At 34.8% G+C, this 22,570-nt stretch overlaps 1 protein-coding gene across 3 annotated transcripts in view; it reads left to right on the top strand.

The window, feature by feature from the left end:
- The window catches only part of ANGPT1 (angiopoietin 1), a 250,950-nt gene that overhangs the window by 15,190 nt on the left and 213,190 nt on the right, over positions 1-22,570 (top strand). The window lies entirely within an intron of this gene.

A 22,570-nucleotide genomic window follows, 5' to 3' on the forward strand; every position in this document is an offset into this window, starting at 1 on the left:
AGTGGGAAGCAGCCACACAGCACAGGGAGATAAGCTCGGTGCTTTGTGACCACCTAGAGGGGTGGGATAGGGAGGGTGGGAGGGAAGGAGACGCAAGAGGGAAGAGATATGGGGATATATGTATATGTATAGCGGATTCACTTTGTTATAAAGCAGAAACTAACACACCATTGTAAAGCAATTATACTCCAATAAAGATGTTAAAAAAAAAAAAGCTGACAATATAGCAAATACCTATTAATAGAAGTTGGGAAGTGACCTCCCATATTTAGTCATATAGATTGCATTTTATCTCGACACACGATTATGGTGTGATTTATCTCATCCATACAACATAACCACATTTCCTGCCTTTGAAATTGCTATTGCTTTGTGTATGAAATAAATCAATCTATCTGCAAAGAGGGCAATGGATATTGGATGTTCTGTCCCAAAAGCAAGTATGAAAATGACATTCTATTAAGAAAGGTGTTTAGTAACAAATAGGTTGTTAATAAATCTACCTTGGTTAAGTAGTATCAACATCCAAACAGATAAGCACATATATTTTTATAAATAGTAGGTATTATATCTATTTTATCTATTTTATTTATTTTATCTATTTTATAGATAAGCAAGCTGAGGACCAATGAAATCAAATAATTTTTACAAGGTTACATATTTACTTTGAGATAGATATAGAATTTGAACCCAGGTATTCTGAGTGGTTAACGCTAAAGTTCTTCATTGTTCATGTCTCTTTCACTTCTCCTTCACAAATTAAAACAAATTTTGAATGATGGAGCATGTGGAAGAGGCTTAAATGAATGATACTTTCCTCTAAGTTTTTAGAGACTATATGCAGAATAAATAACCTTCTTTGGAGATCAGAATAATTTGCCATGCATGTATAAAAATTGCTGTAAGAAAGCTACTGTTCTTAGGAGAACTATTTCCTGGAACCACTCCTGACTGGATAAAAATTTTTATTTAATTTTAAAAATATGTCAGAGGCAAAAAATTAATTCCGGTTTTTACATTTTTCCAAGTAAGTGAGCTGCTTACACAAACTGCCTCAGTTGAGGTTACTCTGATATGACCATACAAATAAAGATAATATTTATCTACATTTTTGCTTATAAACACAACCTAGTGCTAGATTGTGTTTATTTCAGTTAAAGACCAAACAGGGATAAAATATTTTCAATAGAGGAGATTGCTTAATAGTTCAACACTAGTGAATTAGAGTCCTGTTTGTAGTATTTCTGGGAAAATGACCATATGTCATATGTAATTTTAATTCTAAGTTATTTTATTTTAGTTCTCAATTATATACAAGTAATCATCGATCCCAGGTTTATGCTTAGAAAAAGGAACAGAAAATTATTAAACACTCATGAAGGTGAAACACTCATTATCTCTTACTGACAGTCAAGATAAACTAGTGGACTAAAGAGACTTTGGTTCAAATAAATGATTAAAGTTGACAATAGAAGTGGAAATCCCACACTCAGCCCTCAGAAAATCTCTTAACTGAGACTTGAGTACATATTGGAGCTAAGAAGTCTCCATGTCAGAGAGAAAGGGAAACTCTTTATTTTGTGACCATTATGTTTCATAAGCGACTAAAGCTTATGTACTTCGAGTTCACAAATCAAATATGTGCAGTTTTCTGGGGAAAAGGTTACTATGGAAATTAATCATCCTGAGCATAAAATATCCCTATATATTATTCTAGTTTTTAAAAATGTCTTCCACTGTATCTAACTTTGAAAGTCATGACCAAAAATGATATCAAGGCAACTAAAATAATTAAATAAAACTCTATAAGCATACTTTAAAATTGTTTGTTTCAAATAATTTACCAAATATTTTGAGGATTTCTCTTCTGTTCAGATACAAAATATCCCCTGTAGAAAATGAGATTAATATATGCTTAGTCTTTTTCTGATTACTGGGCAATTGAGAAATCAATGGCAAAGAGGTGATTTTCTACCATAAAGACACACCAGTCCTACCTGTCCACTTAGTGGACACTCAGAATCTTTGAGGGAGATGTAGTTGAAAATTTTTTAAATAGTTTTAAAATTTAGAACCAAAAAACTATGCAAAGAAAATGCAACTTTTTAATTTAACAAGGTGGAAAAGAGTGTAAGTTGAATAGATAGAAAACAGTTCTGGAGGGTAATTGCTGGTTGTATTTTCCAAAGATGGTTATACTATTGTATGTATGTATGTGTGTATATATATATATATATAATATTATGTCATAAACAGTATTATGTCTTACATGACATCATTCCATAAAGAATTCTCTTCCCTTTGAATCTGAGTCATAAAAGGCAGCTCAGTTTCCATCTTGTTCATTACAGTACTCATGCTTGGAACCCTGAGCTGCCATGTTAGAACTCCAACTACCTTAAGGCCACCATATCCTAAGGAGGTCAAACCACATGGAAAGGCCACGTGTAGGTACTCTGGTTAGAACGTCCCCATTTTTGAGTCATTCCAACCCAAGCCTTAGCCATGTGAGTAAATGAGACTTCAGATGATTCCAGCCCCCACTCACTCTGTTACCTCCATATGTGGAGTTAAAAGTCCTAGACATCAGGGAATAGGAACAACTCATCCTCTCTGTACCTTGTCTGAAATCCCAACCCGTTAGAGTCTGTGAGCCTAATGAGCATAATTGAATGGTTGTTACAAGCCACTAAATTTGTGGGTGATATATTAGAGAAAGTTAAACATATGTGCAGGGCTTACTATGGTACCCATCACTATGGTAATACACTACAGTAATACATTAGACATGAGCTCTGCCTTCCAGAAGCTAGCCTCCCAGTAAGGCTCATGATACAGGTTGAATGTCATAAGTTTTGGTTTTTAAGCCATTACTTTTACTACCTTTCTCTACTCTTGTAAGATAAATATTTCATTTTTACATACATTAAAATTCAATAAATGTAACTTGAAGACTGCGTATATCTTTGTACTCCTTTGAGTAAAATATTGATTAGTAAGGATCTTTTTACCTTCAAAATAGTATTTGTAAAAATCCTCTGAGCCTTTCTAAACTCCAAGTCAACCAGAAGTCCATAATATCAAACTAATGTACTGTATAGTTTATGTGATTCTTAATGCCTACATTGTTTGAAAATTTTCTGATCATTTAAAAATTGTAAACATCTCAGTGAATTTTTGAGAATCAAGGCATGAAGCTATTTTATAACTATATACTACTTAACCTGTCATATTTAGACTGTAAGTTTAAATCCAGATGTTTCTGAAAGCTATTATTGAGCATGGCTGACTGGTGGTCTCCCAAATGTAAAATGAGTTAGCAGCGTTGTTCAATTCCCAGCAGTTTGGAATTTCTGCAATAAAATCCATCCAAGATTTTCCCTTTCTTAACTGATGACCATAGGATCTGGACTTGAATGAAACAGGTATAGGAACATTCTTTAAATACATGAGGTGCTTTGCTTGTTACATTATATATTGGTTCAAACTTAGTGGAAAACAGCATAACAGTAAATACAAAGAACATAACCATTTTTTAAACCCTTTGACTCAGTAATCCTACTTCTGGGAATCATTCCCAAGTAAATAATTGAAAAGAAGGAAAAAACAATATATGAACATGTTCATTGCAGGTATTACAACAGGAATTGGAAACAATAGATATTATTATTATTTGATATTTACTATGATACTTTGCACACATGATCTCTAATATTAAAAAAAATTTGAAAGGTAAGCAATGTTATCCACAGCTTTGAATGAGGAAACCACACACAAGCTCCTACAAGCAGTAAATGGCAGAACCAGCAGACACTCCAGCCCAGGATCATGTGATCAATGACCATGTCGTCAATGACACCATGACTGTAGCTGTTAAAAATCATATTTTGACAAGGGAAAATTCCTACAAAATCTTGAGTGAACAGGTTTATATACCTGAGTAATTATAGCAATAGAAAATAATAGCTAATATTTTGAGCATTTAGTATGTACCAAGCCTAGAACAGACACTGTAAAGGTGTTATTTTATCTCATCCTCTCAACTCTGTACATAGATACTGTTATTGTTCTCATTTTAGAAAAGCTGTACATATATATTAAAGCCCTGACATAGTGTGGGGAGAGTAGGTGGTGGAGAGGTGGTTGTATATTTGTAAGTACATGCATAAGACCACTGCCAGGAGTACCTCCAAAACATTCACAGTGATTCATTTTTAATGAATGGAATGTTGGAATTGGTATTTTTTGCATTTTTTCTTTTATGCCTATTGTATTTATTGTATAATATAAGCATGTGTCATTTTTATAATCAAGGTAATATAAGCTTTTTTTTTTTTTTTAAGAAAAATAGATATATCTAGACTGAAGCCAAACACAAATAAGCAGGAGTGAAATGAACATGATGGGGACTTGACCATGTTAAAATTTCCATCACTTTTCAAAGTGTTCTCAGGGCAAGGTAAATATGGATAGGCCTTTAGAAATAGTAATGGAATCGGCAGGTAAAGGAAACCTAGGAGAAATATTATTTTGGACCACAGTTTTTCCTTCAGTAACCACATTTTACCACCCAAGCACTTACCTTTCGATAAGACCAGTTCTGAAATGATTTTTATCATGAGGTTGTCATTTATTTATTTCATACCAATTTTTCTTTCTTACTTTTTTCTCTACTTTTGTGGATAGGTTGATATTGAAAGCTCTGATTGTGAATTACAGATAGAAATTAGGTTGGGGTAGTCCACGATCCTCAGTTGATTTTATTCTTTTTATTCAAAAGAAGAAATATATTTAAAGAATTTTATTTAAGAATTACAGAAAGGTAAGTTATAAAACAGAAGGTGAATGGGTGACCTAGTTTTGTAGAACATAAAACTAGGATTAAATTCTTCAGGATTTGTTGTAGCAAAGACAACAGGAAGGCATATGGGAGAGAGATTAAGGAAGTTATATGTCACAATACATATGAAATTACTTTGCAAGATCTTAATATCTATCCCAGTGCATTTACATTGGGCAACCAGAGCTTTACAAAAGTCAAAACCTGATCATACCATTCTCCTGGTTAAAAGGCACCAATGGCCCCAAAGTACCCTCAGAATGAAGTTCAAACTCCATATCTTACTTAAGCTGCGTCTTGCTCACTGCTCTAGTTTCATCTCTCTCAATCTTCTCCGTGGTTCTCTGTGTTCTAGCCATACCTAAATCTAGCAATTCTATTACAATCATGACTTAGTCTTCTTCCTGAACTTTGTTCATTCTATGCTGCAGTAAATTCCTTGCATCTCTCCTGAATAAATGGGTGGAGAGATGGATGATTCATAAGTAAGTGTGATACAGGTCCTGCTACTCACTAGGCAATGCAATTTGATAGGAAAGGTGACAAGATGATAGAAACGTATGTCAAAATTTGAAGGATATAGACATAAACAGTAGTAATGATGAGAAAATGGTTTTGGTTTCTGCAGTTAGTTGCATTATGAGAGGGGAAATGACTAAAAGCTGGGGTGGTAGGGAGAGTGGCTCTCAGTAATTAGAGGATGGGGAAATCAGCTAGAGAATTAGGTAACAGATGAAATCCTACGGGAAAATCATAATAGCGCTTAGGCAAATAAAAATAAAACAGAAATCTTTATCAAAGATAACACTGATATTTTAGAATGGGGGACATTACAAGAGTGCTTTACTCAGGTAATAAGTATTATTGAAAAAATATAAAATTGTGACTGAAAATTTTTATATTTGTGATATCTGGAGCTGTTAACTTCAGATGACTTTAAGAGTAATTCCCAATATTACATAAGATGAGATTGACTTCATTCCCATCTTTTCAAATGAGAGGAGGAAAGGACAATCCTAAGGTGCTTTAAAATTTCTTAATTCAGATAGAGGTAAAGAGCCCCATTCTGTCTTCCATTCATTGGTATACCCCACACATTTACGCGTTATATGGTACAGAATGTATTAGAGAATTGAGTCAAATTACTTATTAAGTCTAAGGCTAAGCCTTACATTGAAGCTTTCAACCACTTAAAAATATACACTTGTACTCTCAGGCAAGATGTATACTGCACTATTCTATTTGTGTTATGTACACACTTGCATAAAGGAATGATTTTGTCCTTGTAAGTCTGTTTGATTCTTGCAAATTAAGTGAATCCCACTGAATAAATTAAGCTCCATGGTTCCATTTTGAAAATAAGGCATCTCCTTGAGGAATCGATCTCCTTGAGGAATCGGTTAGGTACCAAGAGCCCTCTCTGTTCAGAGAGGCATTAGGTATATTAAATGATATTTGCTGATTTATATGTCTCATGTGGTATACTTTTTTCTTTTAAGCAACCTGAGTCTGACTTTGTGTTTTCAGTTGGGTCATCCGTAAACATGTGCATTTTGTAATAAGAAATGTGAAATGCTCTTCAGCATTTACCAGGTAGGTCCTGCCTTATCACTCATTTTGTAACTTTGTATATAGCACAGAGAGATTCCTCGTTAACATTAGGAATATATGTGTGCCCTGATAGTCATGCAAGTTTTAGATACAGTGTTTAAATGGAAATCTGGTTCTGGACATTCCATGTTTGCTGAGGAAGAATAATGGTCTTGTAACATGGAACATGTGGATATTTAAACAAACATATTTATGCCTAGAAATAAGATCTGCTCACTGGGAAATGCACATCTTCTTAAAATATACACTCCTCTTACATTCTCATGACTTGATATATCAAGGAGTCTTATTCATGCAAATGACTATAACCCCTAGAGAACTGGACACCTCAAACCAGGTGACGACCCATTCTAGTGGTAGTGGTGATAGGGAAGCTATTTATGTTCTTTATGATGGAAAATGAATGGGGCAAAATTAGAAATCTCCAATTAGCCCATTCTTCTCTTCTTTAAAAAAAGACAAACCAGAATCTTTGACGTCTTTTCTGCCTTTATTATATATGGAAAGGTGTTATTTCATAATATATAATGACCATCTATATATGTGTATGCACTTGTGTGTATGTACATGCATCTAGTTTAGCTTTCAGTGTGTGATGGACTGCATGTGCGAATTGGGCAGGCTACTTGACCTCTCTTGAGCTTCAAATTTCCCCCGTCTATGAAATGAGAATAATAATACCTTCCTCATAAGGTTGTTATGGTGATTATGAGAAAAGATTTACTGAGCACCTAATAACAAAGTCTGACACATAGCATTATGTTTAACAGATTACAACTATTTTTAAAAAATTTTTAAACATTTTCTTTACAAACTGTACCCAGCAAAGCTCAGTGTGACTTTCTTAGGGCTGCATGGCTTGTTAGTAAACAGGTGAAGACTGTTTTAAGACTCTCATGTTCAGATCCCAGTGAATAATTCTCTTGTGTAGAAGAATTTAAAATAATTTTTATAGATGCTCCTCCCTCAAGGATGTGGAGCATAACTCTCTGCTTCTCAAGTGTGGGCTGTGCACAGTGTGCTCCTTCTAAAGAGTACAGTATTAAAAGGGGGAAAAGAGAGTAACTTTACAGTGGAGAAACCTGACAGACATTACCTCAGCCAGGTGATGAAAATGAATATCAGCGGTGATAAGTCATGTTGATGGTATGTCTGCTTATCAGTGTTATGATGATAGCACAGAATGGCACTGTCTTCTGAGGTCTTCTCAAAGCCCAGCCTAATCATGACAGAAACATCAGAAAATCTCATTTTAGGGATGGTCAGCAAAATATCTGGCAAGCACTCTTTAAGAATGTCGAGGTCATCAAAAAAAAAACAACAGGAGCCTAAGGAGACATGATGAGTAAATGTCATGTGATATCCTGGATGGGATCCTGGACCAAAAAAAAAGAATATTAGCTAAAACTAAGGAAATCTGAACAAAATGTGGACTTTAGTTAAAAAAATGAATGGACAAACAAACAGAAACAAATCCTAGTGAAAATGTGTACTGTCTTGGATTTGATAGACATGCATGATTATGTTATGCAATGGATTTCTCTAGACTTTAAGAAGACATATCAGGTAATTCTGTTATATGAATAATTCTCTCAACAAGAATCTGAGGACAGTTCTGCTGCACAGTGCCTCCTCCTTACAGAGAGTTATTTGAAAAGCAAAAACCTGCAAAATAATATATCTTAACTTCCCAGATCTGAAGAATCCTTTAAAAGTTTCCTGAAATAAGAGAGAGAAGACTTTTCCTACCTGGTATAAAAACCTGGGACACATCCTAATGTTTATGGGTGATATGATAGTTATATGCAGAAAATATTGTACTTTTGAAAAGCAAAGTCCTATGTGAACATATAGAAATGAATTTGCCAGGCCAGTGAGGATGCATTAAGTGCAACCTGATGTATTTTATTACCTTCCTACAATAAGGCAAATGAAAAAAATTAATAAATTTGCTAATAGCACATACTTAACAAAATGTTACAGCCTCTATGACTGTCTTTCTTCCAGGCTCTTGAGGCTACAGGCTTATACCTTTAGTAAGAAAACCTAGGATATAATTTTTCTTACAGAAAGTATATTCATTTCCTTTTATCTATCATTAGAAAGGCTACGAGTTGTAAAAGAACAAGAAATCAGAGCTCTATCATTTTATTGAAATATTTACTGTAAAACAAAATGTCCAGAAAATGTTGTTATATTATATCAGATCTGTAAAGTATTCTAGTTTGTAAATATGGATATGGTTTTGACTCCTCTTTTATAACAGTTGTATGAGCATTACAGATTCTTGTAATTATAGATTGTACACAGATCAATGGTGAAATATTCCCTGCTCATTTTAGCTTACAGAAAGTGGTTAAAGGCACCACTCAAGCAAGTCGGCAAAATCTGCATCACGTTATTCTTTTGTATGCCTCGTGAAAAGGTATTTTTAAGATGTGGTATGGTGTTATCTATATTGCCTGATGTCAGATCTCATTGCTTGGTAACTCAGACAAACCTGTTGTATGTTAGCTAGGAGTGTATGAAGTATAATTTGAAAAACCAGAAATCTGACTTGACTTTCCAAAATACATTGCAGTGATACAATCACATAAAATAGGGATGGAAAAATCCCTAGACTTTGGCCAATTTAAGGCTGATTTATGGGCTGTGTTTATTGCTCTTATTTTTCAGAGATGACACAATTAATGGCAGTGTTCTCCAACAGTGTGAGAATGGTTTTGCCTTAAATTTTTCTGCAAAGCCATTCTTTGTATATAATAAGGATTGTCCTGGAGTTTGTGCAAATGGTTTATAAAGCCTGTGGTTAATCAAAACTTGTTCCCCATGGTTGCATTTATTAATTTGTTCATTCACTGAATATTTATTGACTGGTGTCACGTGTGCCAGCATTGTGCTGAAACTCTGGGGACAAAGGTGAGCAAAGATAGACATCATACCTACCCTCATAGGGGGTACAGTCTAGTGAGGAAATGGATATTAATCAAATTAATCAAATAATTTTAAGTTAATACAGTAACGAAGAGATACAGAAGAGACAAAGACAGTGAGAATATAAAATAAAGGATTGGACTTGGTCAGGATTTGACCTGTTTATCTACTGATGCACTATAGACATTACGAACCTCTATCTTAAAAAAAGAAAAAAGAAAGAAAAGAACTAAATGAATGAGCGCAATTTGTCTATATGACTGTCTCTGCGTTTATATCAGGGAAACCCTAGAGTTTTGTGGTTCTACTCCCTCAAGTAGCAAGTATTTGCTCTGGGTTCTCCCAGTTTCTCTATCGTTGCTCCACGCACACAACTCGTGATTACTATTCACTTTTTTACTACCTGAATTTGACTCTGAAACAACTGACAAAAACAGGGGGGAGAGGAAGGAAACTGGTTGTGTATACAAAGCCCATGTGGGCCAATTCTGGGCAACATTCTCCCCTGAACACCTTGTAATTTGATCTCAGTTGGAAGGTTTCCCACCACTTAACCACAGGACTCATGTAAGATTTGAGGAGTTTACATGTCAAGGAGGATGCAGGTTCAAGAAATGGAATAGGACTCTTATTTTCCAATGACAAACTTTGGCTGAGAGTTTCTTTCAGTTATGACACTAATAATATTCAGAAGTAGCTTGTTAGAGGATCGTTCCGTTCAGCAGCATCAGCCTTCTGCATATGTCTAGCATGGGCAGTGAGAGATTTTGAGGTAACTGTATTCTATAACCTGGTATATAAAGACCTTGTTATTAGTCTTGCTACTAATATGATGTATAGGTGATATTCATAAACTTGCTTTTAAAAATAGAAAACCCAAATGAAATGTGACCAGTCACAGAAATAGATTAATGGATATGTCTATACAGATTAACTGAAACAGCTATTTTAATTGAAGAAATCTGTCAGTTCAGCATAAAAACTGGTTTGAGTGACTTTTTCAGTTTGATTTAATTCGATTTGACCTACATAGTGTATAATACTAAGGCAACAAAAGTACCCCATTTCTCAGAATCAGAATCATTAACTTTAATATTGGAAGGAAACCTGAAGGTCAGCTAACCGTACCTCCCATCCAGCACAGAAATGCTTTTTTCTGCAAATTCTATTCCTTACAGTTCCCCTCAGCTTGATCATATGCAGCAAAGGAGAACTTGCTAGTAGGCAGGCAGACAATTCCATTTAATGTAGTTATGAATACTGGGGCTTTTTCTTTTTTATCAAGTTGTAGCTTCCATTCATTTCCCTTTGGAAAGAACAAGTCTTTCTCTCTTCTACACAAATGCCTTCAAATATTTAGTATGAAAGTAATCTTAGACAACTTACTATTTCTGAGCATCAGATTCCTCGTCTGAAAAAAGGAGCTAATAATTACCTCCTAGGATTTTTATTTATACAGGAGTCAAAGCAGGCTTGTTTCAAGTGTCTCCAGCACATAGAAAGCCCTACTTGATCAGTGTTGCAGTTGTTATAGTATTGTTGTTGTTGTACTGTTTTTTTTTGTTTTTTTGTTTTTTTTTTTTGCGGTACGTGGGCCTCTCACTGTTGTGGCCTCTCCCATTGTGGAGCACAGGCTCCGGACGCGCAGGTTCAGCGGCCATGGCTCACGGGCCCAGCCGCTCCGCGCCACGTGGGATCTTGCCGGACCGGGGCACGAACCCGTGTCCCCTGCATCGGCAGGCGGACTCTCAACCACTGTGCCACCAGGGAAGCCCTGTACTGTTATTTTACCTCCCTAACATTTCTTTTTGCCCAGCTGTGCATTCTTTGCCCTTCATTTGTTCTTAATAGACTTCAGTCTATTTTACCTTCAATTATAGAGCTGAACACAGTACCACACGTGGTCCTAACAGTAAAGAAAACCATGGAACTGTTTTGTTCATTGGTCTGGACATTCTACTTCTTTTATTTCAGCCTAAATATTACTCATTCTTAGTATCTTTATCACACCATTGGATCATACTATCCCCAATAATTCCTCAGATTTCTTTATGCAAACAATTTTATACCTGTCCTTCCTTATATATCCTTTTTTGTTTGTTTGTTTCATTTTAAGCTAAATGTAGGACTTTGAATTTATGTAAATTAAATTGTATTTTTCTTTGGGTGGGCTTTTTATTTCAGGCCACTAAGAACTTGAAGAATCTTTAACCTCTTATCCAACAAAATTATATTTTAATCATAACTTTTGATCATCTGCACATTTGACAAGTCTGTGTTCTAAATCTTCAGTCAAGCTGTGATTGTTGACTAAGACATGGGTGAGGATTAGCATTTCAACATTGTGTTTATAATCCAGCAGAGGAAATGAAGTCCTAATTTAGAGTAGTAATTGTGGGGCTGGAGAATAAGGGATTGAATATGGATATGATTCCTCAATTATAATTTTTAACAACCAGTGTTCAGGTAAATGCTTCAATCCTTTGGTTTTCCTTGGTTTTAGAAATGATTCTCTTTTCTTAATTATTTTCTCACTCTCACCTACATAGAATGTATACAACATATCAGGTCTGGCAGGTTTAGGGTTGTAGCTCAGAGGAGCAATAGATGACAATAACATTTAGTGGAGGAAAACCTTACTTTAGTAATAAAACCAAAGAGATTATTCTTTTCAGGCATAGAATCCAGCTTGTCAGTCTCCATGGGGCTGGTTGACAGACTCCTGGAGGCATATCACTTTAAAAGGTATTAATATTCTCTGGTGACGGTGGACACTTTTGAGATTCAAGGGTGCTCTGTTAATAATTTCACCAAGTCAATAGACATAAACAAGACTGTAAAGGAAATGCTCATTTTTCTGACTCATATTTTATACTCAGGAAAATGGATATTTAAGTAATTGAATTGCACTTTAGGATTGAGTGAAAATTTAGAAGTCATTTTGTTTACCCTCTTTCTCCATACAGAAGCCGTCTCAGTCAGCATGACCTCTCAAAATCCATGTTATAACACCCCTGGATTGATGATTTTTTAGTGTGCTCAAATGAATGCTCTCAGTGCCAGGAACGGCACTGTCTGGAGGGGTAATGGAAAAGCTCCCAGAGGGTTTAGCAGTTAGCAGCATTAGAAAGTTTTCCTAGATAGAAGCCCTTTTTGGGACTTGTTCTTAGTAATTCACCTCCTAGCAATCTAAAACTTAAATTGGTGTCTACTTGGTAGCTTCCCAACGATTGGAAGACAGTTATGTGGGAAGAGTTAGATGAGTGATGTGACGGCATGAATACCACAATGGACCCTTGCCCAAAATTGCATTTAAAATGCTACCAGTTGGAGAGGCATTTGTGTTTAGGATCAGGTTCCCCTAGAGGAATAATATAGTTATCTGGATTGTTTTTCCCGGCATATCACTGCTATTGGCAACCTCAGTGGATGCTATATTGAATTTATTTCGAAATGGAGATGTATGTGAATGGACAAAGAGCATAAACTTAGATGCCTCAGTCAGTGTGTATTGGAGTAAATTTTTAGTTACTTGCTTACCTTTTGGTGAAATTTTGTTATACTTTTAAAATATTTCATATTGAAATACTTAACTGTGCTGTACCTTCTTCAACAGCTTCTCTTAATTCTTTAATATGAGGTCAAATATTGACTCTTCAGGAAAACTTTCCTGAGGTCCCTATACTGTTTTGCATCCTCCCTTATTTACTGTTCTAGCTCCCTGTGCACTGTGTCTTCCCACCCCTGTTATCATACTTAACTGTGTTTGTTTTCCTGTCTGACTCTCCTCCTGATAATACTAGCACTTATTGAGTACTTACTGTGTTCCAGGTTCTGTCTACAAGGTTTACCTGTATTAACTCAGTTGATCCTCAGAACAAACTTATGAGGGTGCAACTATTATTATTCCCATTTCAAAGGAGAGGAGACTAGAGCACTGAGAGTTAAGGAAATTGTCCAAATTCATAAAGCCTTAAGTCCCAGAGAGTCTGATTCCTGAGCTTGGGCTTCTAAACATTACCTATACTGCTTCTCTAGATCAGCTCCTAGAATTCAGGAGCAGGCTTTTATCTTATTATTGTCAACATCTAGTATACTGCCTAGAACATAGTAGGGACTTGATAAATAGTATTAAATGAATGAATAAATGAATGGCTACATGTTTTCTTCTTATTTTAAGTATTTTGAGTGATAGAAGACAAAAATCATCAAGATTTTAAGACTGTAAAGGACTTTAAATACTTGTCTTATTCAAGTTTGTATTTCGTACCTAGAAAAACCATGATGCATAGGGGTAAGTTCTATGTATAAGATCACCTTCATAGTTTAGCTGACATTTGTTTCTTTTTTTAGCTGACATTTTTTTTAACCTTCTACCATATGCCAGAAATTATTTCAAATGCCTTACATGTATTATCCTGTCTAATTCTCATCTGAGTGGATATTCTTATTATCTCCATTTTAGAGATGAGGAAACTGAGGCATAAAGAGGTTGTCCATGTCTCATAGTTAAGTGGCAAAGCAAGGAAAAGCACCCAGGTTGACTGGCTTCAGAATTCATGTTCCTGCCTACCACACTAAATTGGCTCTCATATCTAATCATTGCCAGATCTAGTCCCAAGTGAATGCTAATTTCCAGAGTATCCTGTATCCATATCATGTCCATGTATTTCAAAAAATACACTTATTATAACTTAATCTCAATCTTTACATTGTCTAAATTTTATATTGCACATGTGTCTTATTTGAGCTTTTTAAGTCTCTTGATCTTTAGAATATACTTTGCATGTCTACAAATGTTATTGAGAGAAATGCTTATGTAGCTTTTAAAGCAATCCTTTAATTTATCCTAGAGAACTTTCAGTTTTTTAAAAAGGTCATTTATGAGTACCCTAAAATTGTCAGCAGCTGTACATAGAAGTTGAAATGTGTGTGTGTGTGTGTACACACACACACACACAGGTATTTGAATTTTAGAATTCAGGGAAGATAGGGATCCATCTTACAAGACTGCTAAGGGACTGAGAGGGAAACATAGCTTAATGGTAATTTTTCCTCACTCAGTATATAGCTTTCTTACTCTTTAGGTTTTACTTTGGGGGGAGGATTAGTTGATTGGTTAGTTGGTTGTGTTATGCTTGCGATTAGTTTACAGATTGTAAAAAAATAAAAGTTCATTTAAAAGTTTTTTTACCTTTTACTGGGGTTGTATTAAATGTATAGTTGAACAGCAGCTATAAATTATTTTTGCGGGTCCTCGCTTGTAATTCATAAGCCCTTTACTACAAATGAACCTCCAAACTCAAGAGTCACATTTTATTCCTTTATATGTGGAGCCCCAGGTGTGATAGTCTGGTGATCACCTGTGAGATGAGCCACGTGAGCCAATAACTTCAGCTATAAAGATCTTATGTATATAACCCCTCAATTTCTAAAGTCCCCTTTGCTATCTGCTTTAAAGACTCCCTTCTGTGAGTGTATATTTTTCATACTAACACTATGACCCAGTATTTTTTTGTGTGGCTGAACCAAATTATCTAGTCAATGTTGGCTCTTCTAAGAGAGGCTTAAGGATGTTCACATTGCCTAGAGTCAATCTGTGCTGCTTCAGAGATGGTATTGAGAAGTCCTAATAGAACCAATTTCAGTTTTGGTCTTCAGCTTTTGTCTCTATTTCCTTTCTTTCTTCACAGCATTATTGCCAAGGTCACTGTCATTGTCATTACCATCTAAAAGCATGTACTACTTATTTTCAATTAAACAATAAAGTGCTGATAGTTTACTTAACCCCCAAGAAAATGGAATTAAACATAATCTGCATCATCTGTCCTCTTGAAGGTTTGTTGTCGAAAGCAAAGTTCTCATATGGTCATTATACAGTTAGTGAATAACACTTTTACCACATAGGTGTTCTTAACTAGCAGTTTGTTTATTAAACTGGCACTTCTTGTATTTGTTTGCTGTGTTCTTCAATAGAAAAAAAATGAATACAAATCATACATCTATTGGTTTGTTTTGAAAATAGAATGGTATCTAAAACATAGAGAAAGCACCATGTATCACCAATATACATTTATGTATGTATTTATTCATTCATTTATTTATGAAAATAGAACTATCTACAGGCAAGATATAATTAGCATCCAGAATTTGTTGACTCCTTACAGCATACATTGGCTACAACATGTATCCCATCTGAATACAGGTTAAAAGTAACTGAATTTTGAAGGGTAGGCTTGGTAACGTTAAATCCATAATAGAGTGGGTTGTTCAAAGATTATTTTAATGTATTGACTCTAAGACACCAGTGATTGTAAGCAGTGTCATTATTTTTGGAAAAAAATACTGACAATTCAACTCTGGCACCATAATTTCTTATCACTTTGATTGTGAGAGGTATACGGACTTGAAGTTAAAATGTGATAGGATTGTATCTCAGGCTGATCAATAGCAATAATTCAGGGATTGAGAAACACAGTCTCTTTCTTTAAGTATCTATTGTGAATACTGACAAGTGTTCTGCTGCTTAGGGTTTCTAAAATTATGGTACCTTTCTCTGAAAATTTAACTTAGGTTTATCCTAGTATAATTAAACATCTGAGTTTCTCAAAGTTTCCCACTGAAATGCTCCTAAGTAGAGAGTATGAAACCCCAAGAGTTGGCAGGTATAGTCTGAAATGATCTAGCCCAACACAAAATTTATAAATATTAGTAAGATAGTAAGAAATGTGCTAAAATATCAATTTTTAAATAGATGATAGTGCTTTTATTTACACATTTTTAAATAAAATTAATTTTCAAAAAGATATTCCATATTCTTCCTGAGGCTTTGTATGTTCTAGGTTTACTGCAATATGCCTCTGAAGTTCAAGTACGCTGGGAGACTCAGGCAACAAGAGGCAATATATAGACTTAGCAAAGGATCTTCATGATTTTTGATTACCCCCCAAAATCTGACAAAAGGCCAAAATACTCATTATAGAGTATTAACATAAATTTTCTGCATTGGACTCCATTCCAGGCAATGCCTTCCTGTGAAGAGTTATGTCTATTAGGATTTAACTGAAAATTATATCTAAATGAGAGAAAAGTGGAATTGCCTTGCTTGATCATAAAAATTTCCTATAATTGAATTGAATGTTAGTTTTCCTCCCTACCCCCATGCATTAGTCATGCAGCGAGTTGACTAGCACATAGTGTTCTCTGCATGTCTTTCGTATGTGTGTTGCAGAAATATTTCTTTAGAAAGCCTTTCATTTTCTAGCGAGGATTTAAACTAACACTAGGTAAAAACAGTGGCATAGTTACATCAAGATCTGCAGTTGTTCATTTGTCCAACAGCAGAGAAGTGCTCACTCATCATACACAGATGTTTGAGTCGTAATTTACTTGTTCAGTCTATTTTGTGAGATATTAATCCTATTTCAGTGTTAGTTTTCTTCACAACATCCAAATAGGCAAGCAGTAACCCTTTTTTATGCATCCAAAGACATGTTCTGTACATACATCTCCTGCTTAAATTTTCTCACCCCTGATCCCACCCCCAACCTGATCCCCATTCCTCAACCTTCACATCCCCCCCCCCAAAAAAAAGTTTGGGAATATCTACATGCTGTAGAATATGCTTCTAGATACAGAATTTAAAATAAGCCCTTTACATTCCACCACATGTTGGAATTGTTGAACAAGTCTACTTAGAGGATCACTGGTGTGTTTTATCAAACTCATACTGTGAAAGGCTCAGATGTGTCCTTGTCCCTTGAATGGAAGCATAACACAGAGAGACCTGAATGTCCAAAACGAAGTAGTGAAATTATGGTGATGCTTTCTGCATGTTTTCATAGGGCAGGTCAAATGTGCTGAAAATTACTTTGATTCCATGAAATTTATGACAGAAGTTTTTAGCACTTAACAAACAGTCCTTTGTTCTTAGTTCATTTATTTCTAAAGCAAAGGGCAGAAAATTGAAAATGAGTTTTAGAGTAAATTTGCACCTTCATTCAATTCCCTGTACTGTTTATTTGATGTGTCTTTGGAGTCTGCGTTTTTTTTTTCCTACTACAATGGCATTCTGGAAAGGCAGTTGAGCATGTTTTAAAAGGTCTAAGACTATACACCAGAAATAACTTATTTGTGCAAACTGGTTTGACCATGCAACCAAACAGCCTAAAGCTCATATTAGTTAAAGTGACAGCGATCATCTTTGGGTTATGAATACCGAAGCTGTTGTAAACATTGGTAGTAGGGCACAGTGGGTTTTCTTATTCATGCCCAGTTCCCACATACTATGGGTTGAATTCTAATCAAATTTTCAAATTTTTTGTTCTACTGTCTGAAACATTTTTTACTTAATTAAAATATTTTGTACTGTATTCCCATGTAGTTGCTGGGCACATGGACAGGTTTGCTCTTTGAATATGAAATGAAGCCAAAGATTACTTCATAGGAGATTTAAAAAAAGAGAGTTTGAAAAACCAGGACACAGAGATATACATATCTAGAGCTCTTAGAATAAATGCTAATAATAAATGCTTAGAATAAATGCTCTGATCATTTAAAAAAAATAGAAACTTACTGAAGAGACGGCAAATTTTCTTGGAGTTATGACCACTAGCTTTGAAGTTTGACTATCCTGGGTTTGAACTTGCTAACTATGTGATTTTCTGTTAGTTACTTCACCCTTTGGGCCCTTAATTTTGTCATATGTCATACATAAAAGGAGGATAATAAAATTTATTTCATAGGGTTATTGGGAAGATTAAGCGAGATAATACATGCAAGGCAATTACATGATGTTCAACCTCCTGGACCCATGTTCAATGTGTTCAATATTTATTTAGTGAGAAGGCAGAGAATCTGAAATTTTATAGAAAAGAATTCACCTTCTTTTTTCAAATTTATAATAAGGGACATATTGCTGCACGAAACATAGCATTTTGATGCATTTGGATTTTTCTTTTAATACTACTTTCTCCTTTGATACAATTAGTTATTTTCACTCACCAGAATAGATATTATATACTAGATATAGTTGCAAAGTCTTGTTCAATATGTTTTAAAATTATTTTTTTTGTTTTAGTTTAGAAAATATTTTATACTTTATGATATTTCTACTTTTTGATTAGAAGCATTTCTAACCTATAATTAGGTCAAAGAACTCAGACTTTCTTTTGACATGGACAATTCTAAGAACTTCTGATGAGTTTAAGTTTATTAAAGTCACAGTGCAAATTCACAAGTCAGATTTTCTATTAGCAGTTTTTCTGTAATACATTGAAACAGACAAATGGCAGTTAATGGAATTGCAAAGATAAATAAACTCATTGTTTATTCTTGTTTACATCCTGCATGTTAGAATTCAACATAAAATATTCAAGTCCAAAAGGCCAGTTAGCAGACCACTGTAATTAATGTCAAACATCAGTCAAATCTTGTTTATCAGTACATACTGGAATTTCAGCTATAGATGGACAAGAACTGTTCTAATCCCAACTTGGCCTTCAGTTGCAGAAATTTGCAAGTAATTATTGGATACAACAGAATGTTGTATTCTTCTATTTTATTTTTTGGTTTCACAATCAGTATGAACATAACTTTATATTAAAACTAGCTTTTATAGATAAAGAAGGAGCTGAAATAGATATAATTACTAATTCACTTCCACCTACAGAGTTATTGTCCTAAAAAAATTCCCGTATTTTTTCCACTCTTTTGTCTGTGTGTGTGTGTGTGTGTGTGTGTGTGTGTGTGTGTGTGTGTGTATGTATTTGTAACTTCCTAAATCCTGAACTTCTGGGGAGGCATACTGAATGATTTAAACTTCAGACAATGACGTAGATTACTTTCTTCTGGTAAAGAGACTTATCCTCATATTAAGTTGACTAAGACTGTGAGATATAAACAACTCAGCTGGCTGCTTTTAGGTTTAGTGGTAGATCTGGCAGTTATACTTTGCAAGTTATCTCTTGGAAAAGAGAGATTGGGGTTAGCAAAAATCTGTTTATTATTTTAAATTTTGTTTACTGGAACTAATTTGGAGTAGCCTCAATTTTCACCTTAGCAACCACAAAGCAGTCTCATATGGAAATCTGAGTTAATTGATAATCATATTACAGTGTATTCCAGTGATGTTTAATTACCCTTAAAATGGCAGCTTGGTTAGTTGGTTGACTACTCCACACATTAGCATAACTTCGTTGACTATTACTATTATAGTATAGTAAATATTATGGTCATTATCATTATTTCCAAATAAGGATAAGACACATAAGCATGCATGTGGCAGTTATATTCTTCTACCATCTCTACATTAGATTTTTGGAAGCATCTTAGGGATTTCAGACTTGTGAATACAAGTCTATGCATTGTTCTGTATGTACATCATTATTGTATAATATACAACCTAATATAGAATATGTATGATAAGTATTATTGAGTAGACTCTGTTATCTGTTGCACTAGTAAAGTTATGATACCAACAATATAGTTGCATTCGTAAAAATGAAATATCATGATACAACTCTATTGAGGAAAAATTATAATTTGAGGCACACCTCCCACTGCCTACAAACCAAAGTAATTTTCATCATAAAAATATTGCTTTATTAAATGCTGTCTTAATCAAACTTCTGAGAAAGTAGGATGTTCAAAATATGTATAATTCAGAGATTTGTTTTTTACATTTGTATCTCTAGGTTTTGTATTTCCATTTTTTAAAATTAAATGTTATATACACTTTGAGTTTTGTATTTTGGAAAAATTCCATGAAAATGGTAGGCCACATTTAACATTTTTATTTCCAGGCCTTGAGAAAAATTATACAAGCAAGTTTGTTGTGTGTTTCACCTTCTCCTCTGCTCAGTGTTGTGTATAGTGATTTATCTTGTTTGTGGAAACTGCAAACATTTGGGAGCATTTTGGGGAAGATACTGGGTTAGATAGCTAAAAGTTCAAGTTCAGAGATTTAAGTAAATTTGTACTTTGAATCAATATATGACTTTTAGTCATCCATAAATGATTTAAAAGAGAAGTCAAAACACTTAGGACCTTCTCTATAGCTCAGTTTTTAGAACAGGACTTTTGACTTGAGATGCTTTTTATTCAGGCCTTGAACCCAGAATACCACCGAGCATAGAGTTTCTTTTTAAAGAGAAATATGCATGTGGAATGTTGTTGCTACAGAGAAGATTATGCAAACATCTCAACTTTGCTCAAGACATCCAAGTTCACAGAAAACTATTTGTGACTTCAACCGCTACCCCGCTTTCTGTTTTAATGTTGATCAAATGATGTTTGGTTGACCTAATTATAACAGCACGAATAACATTTTTGAACCTAAGATTTTTTTTTTACTTCAGTTCATTTGAAGTAAAGGCATAGTGTACCCCATTTTTAATACAGTGATGCTGCTCTCCCATCAGCTCATGTGCTGATGCACACACCAGGTCTCAGGGGTACTTTCCACATGGTAGGCAGAAAACCAATGAAGATCAACTTTCTGACTTCTTGTTCTTATAAAAACATGCTTTTTATGGCTTCATTCCAATTCCAAAGTCATGAACTTTGGGTCTTTCTAAGGCTGTTTCTATGCTTGAAAATGTTGACAAAAGAAACTAATGAGGAGGGAGGTTCTCCAACCAGATTCTTTCTTGAAGACAAAAGCCTTGATTGAGAGTTTAGTTAGGCCCCACTGCCTCTCTTATTGGAGGTATTTTATTGCAAGTTTGGCCACAAAGGTGGGTAACGGATATTTAACAACAACCATACCCAAATTGGAAACTTTGCCCACAGTGACTCATGAGGACAGGGCAGGAATTACCATAAATGTCTGTTTTCTTATTAATGAAATCTCCTTTTGAAACACTGTGCCCCATTCAAAACATAAGTTGGTTCACCAAGGTGCATGATGCAAACACTTTTGTATTAATTTGACTTTCAATGGAAAGCCAGAGTTAAAACCACTTACGCATCACATTGCTTGGGATTTCGGTGATAGTTATTAATCATAGGATGTGGGAAAACAGGAGATACTTCCTGGAACTGTAAGCAGAGAATTCAGTTAAGACATTTAGCAAGTGACTCGATATGTTAGAGTTTGTCACTTATTAGTTGAATATATGAGACAGCTTCATGTAAAATTAGAAAAATACTGACATGTAAATTTAAACTATAAACTAAAGGAGTATGCTCCAACTTCCAAATGTTATTTATAAGTAAAGGTACAGAAAACAATTTTCTACATTCCTGAACTATTCACATAGAGACAGAGAAAGGACCTGCTCTGCAATGAACTTATTTTGAACCAAAAAAAGTCCTTTGTTAAAGCCATTCTGCTATCTTTCCTAATCATACAATCTTAGTAAAAGGGAGAGAGGCTACACAGTGCCGGTAGCAGGACATCTGGGAGCTATTTTTAGGTTGAGTAAAAGCTTCGGAGGGAGTATTTTGAGAAGGTGGGTAGAGAGAAAGACATATGGGAGCCAAAGGTCAGTGGAAGGAAGGTCAGGAAGAGTGGAACCTATTTCCAAACCACTTCATTTTACAAGCACAGGCAATGTTTTGGGAAAGTACACCTAGACATTTACACCTCTCAGATGGTCCTCCTATTGTATGTTCTTTGCCTTCTCAACAAAAACACACAAATGTATTTTTACAGACCACTTTAACAGTAGTGTAGATGTATTTGTTTGCTTTAAAGACAGGAAAATAAATATTACGTTGAATTAAAGAGCCAGAAAATTAGGCAAGTGAGATTTGTCGGGGAAACCTGACATTTCCATCCTGAATTTGAGCCCCTCCAGAGTAATAAATTAGATACTCAGGGTTGTACACTATATCTCAATCCATTAGTGTATTGTTTAGGCTGGTTAACAAAATATGTAGTACTTATTTGGAGTAGAAAATGCACTACTTCCAACTTAGAGTGTACTTCTCTAATCTATTCCTATACATGTAGAAAGACATATATAGATATCAGTTTGCTCTAATGACTAAAAAAATAAATAGTTGAAAGTTTATATCAAGGCATCTATAACACTAACAGATACTCAGAAGTGAGGGAAAGCTGGCTCAAAACTTGCTCTAAATGACTTGTCTTGAAATTGATTTCTGTTGTAACAAATAAACAGAATAGTCAGTCTTGTCCAGTGGAAAAGAGGATGTAAATGGTGCTGATAGTGTCTCATA

This window comes from Grampus griseus, assembly GCF_964374135.1.
Source record: "Grampus griseus genome assembly, chromosome: 17".
Taxonomy (NCBI): Eukaryota; Metazoa; Chordata; class Mammalia; order Artiodactyla; family Delphinidae; genus Grampus; species Grampus griseus.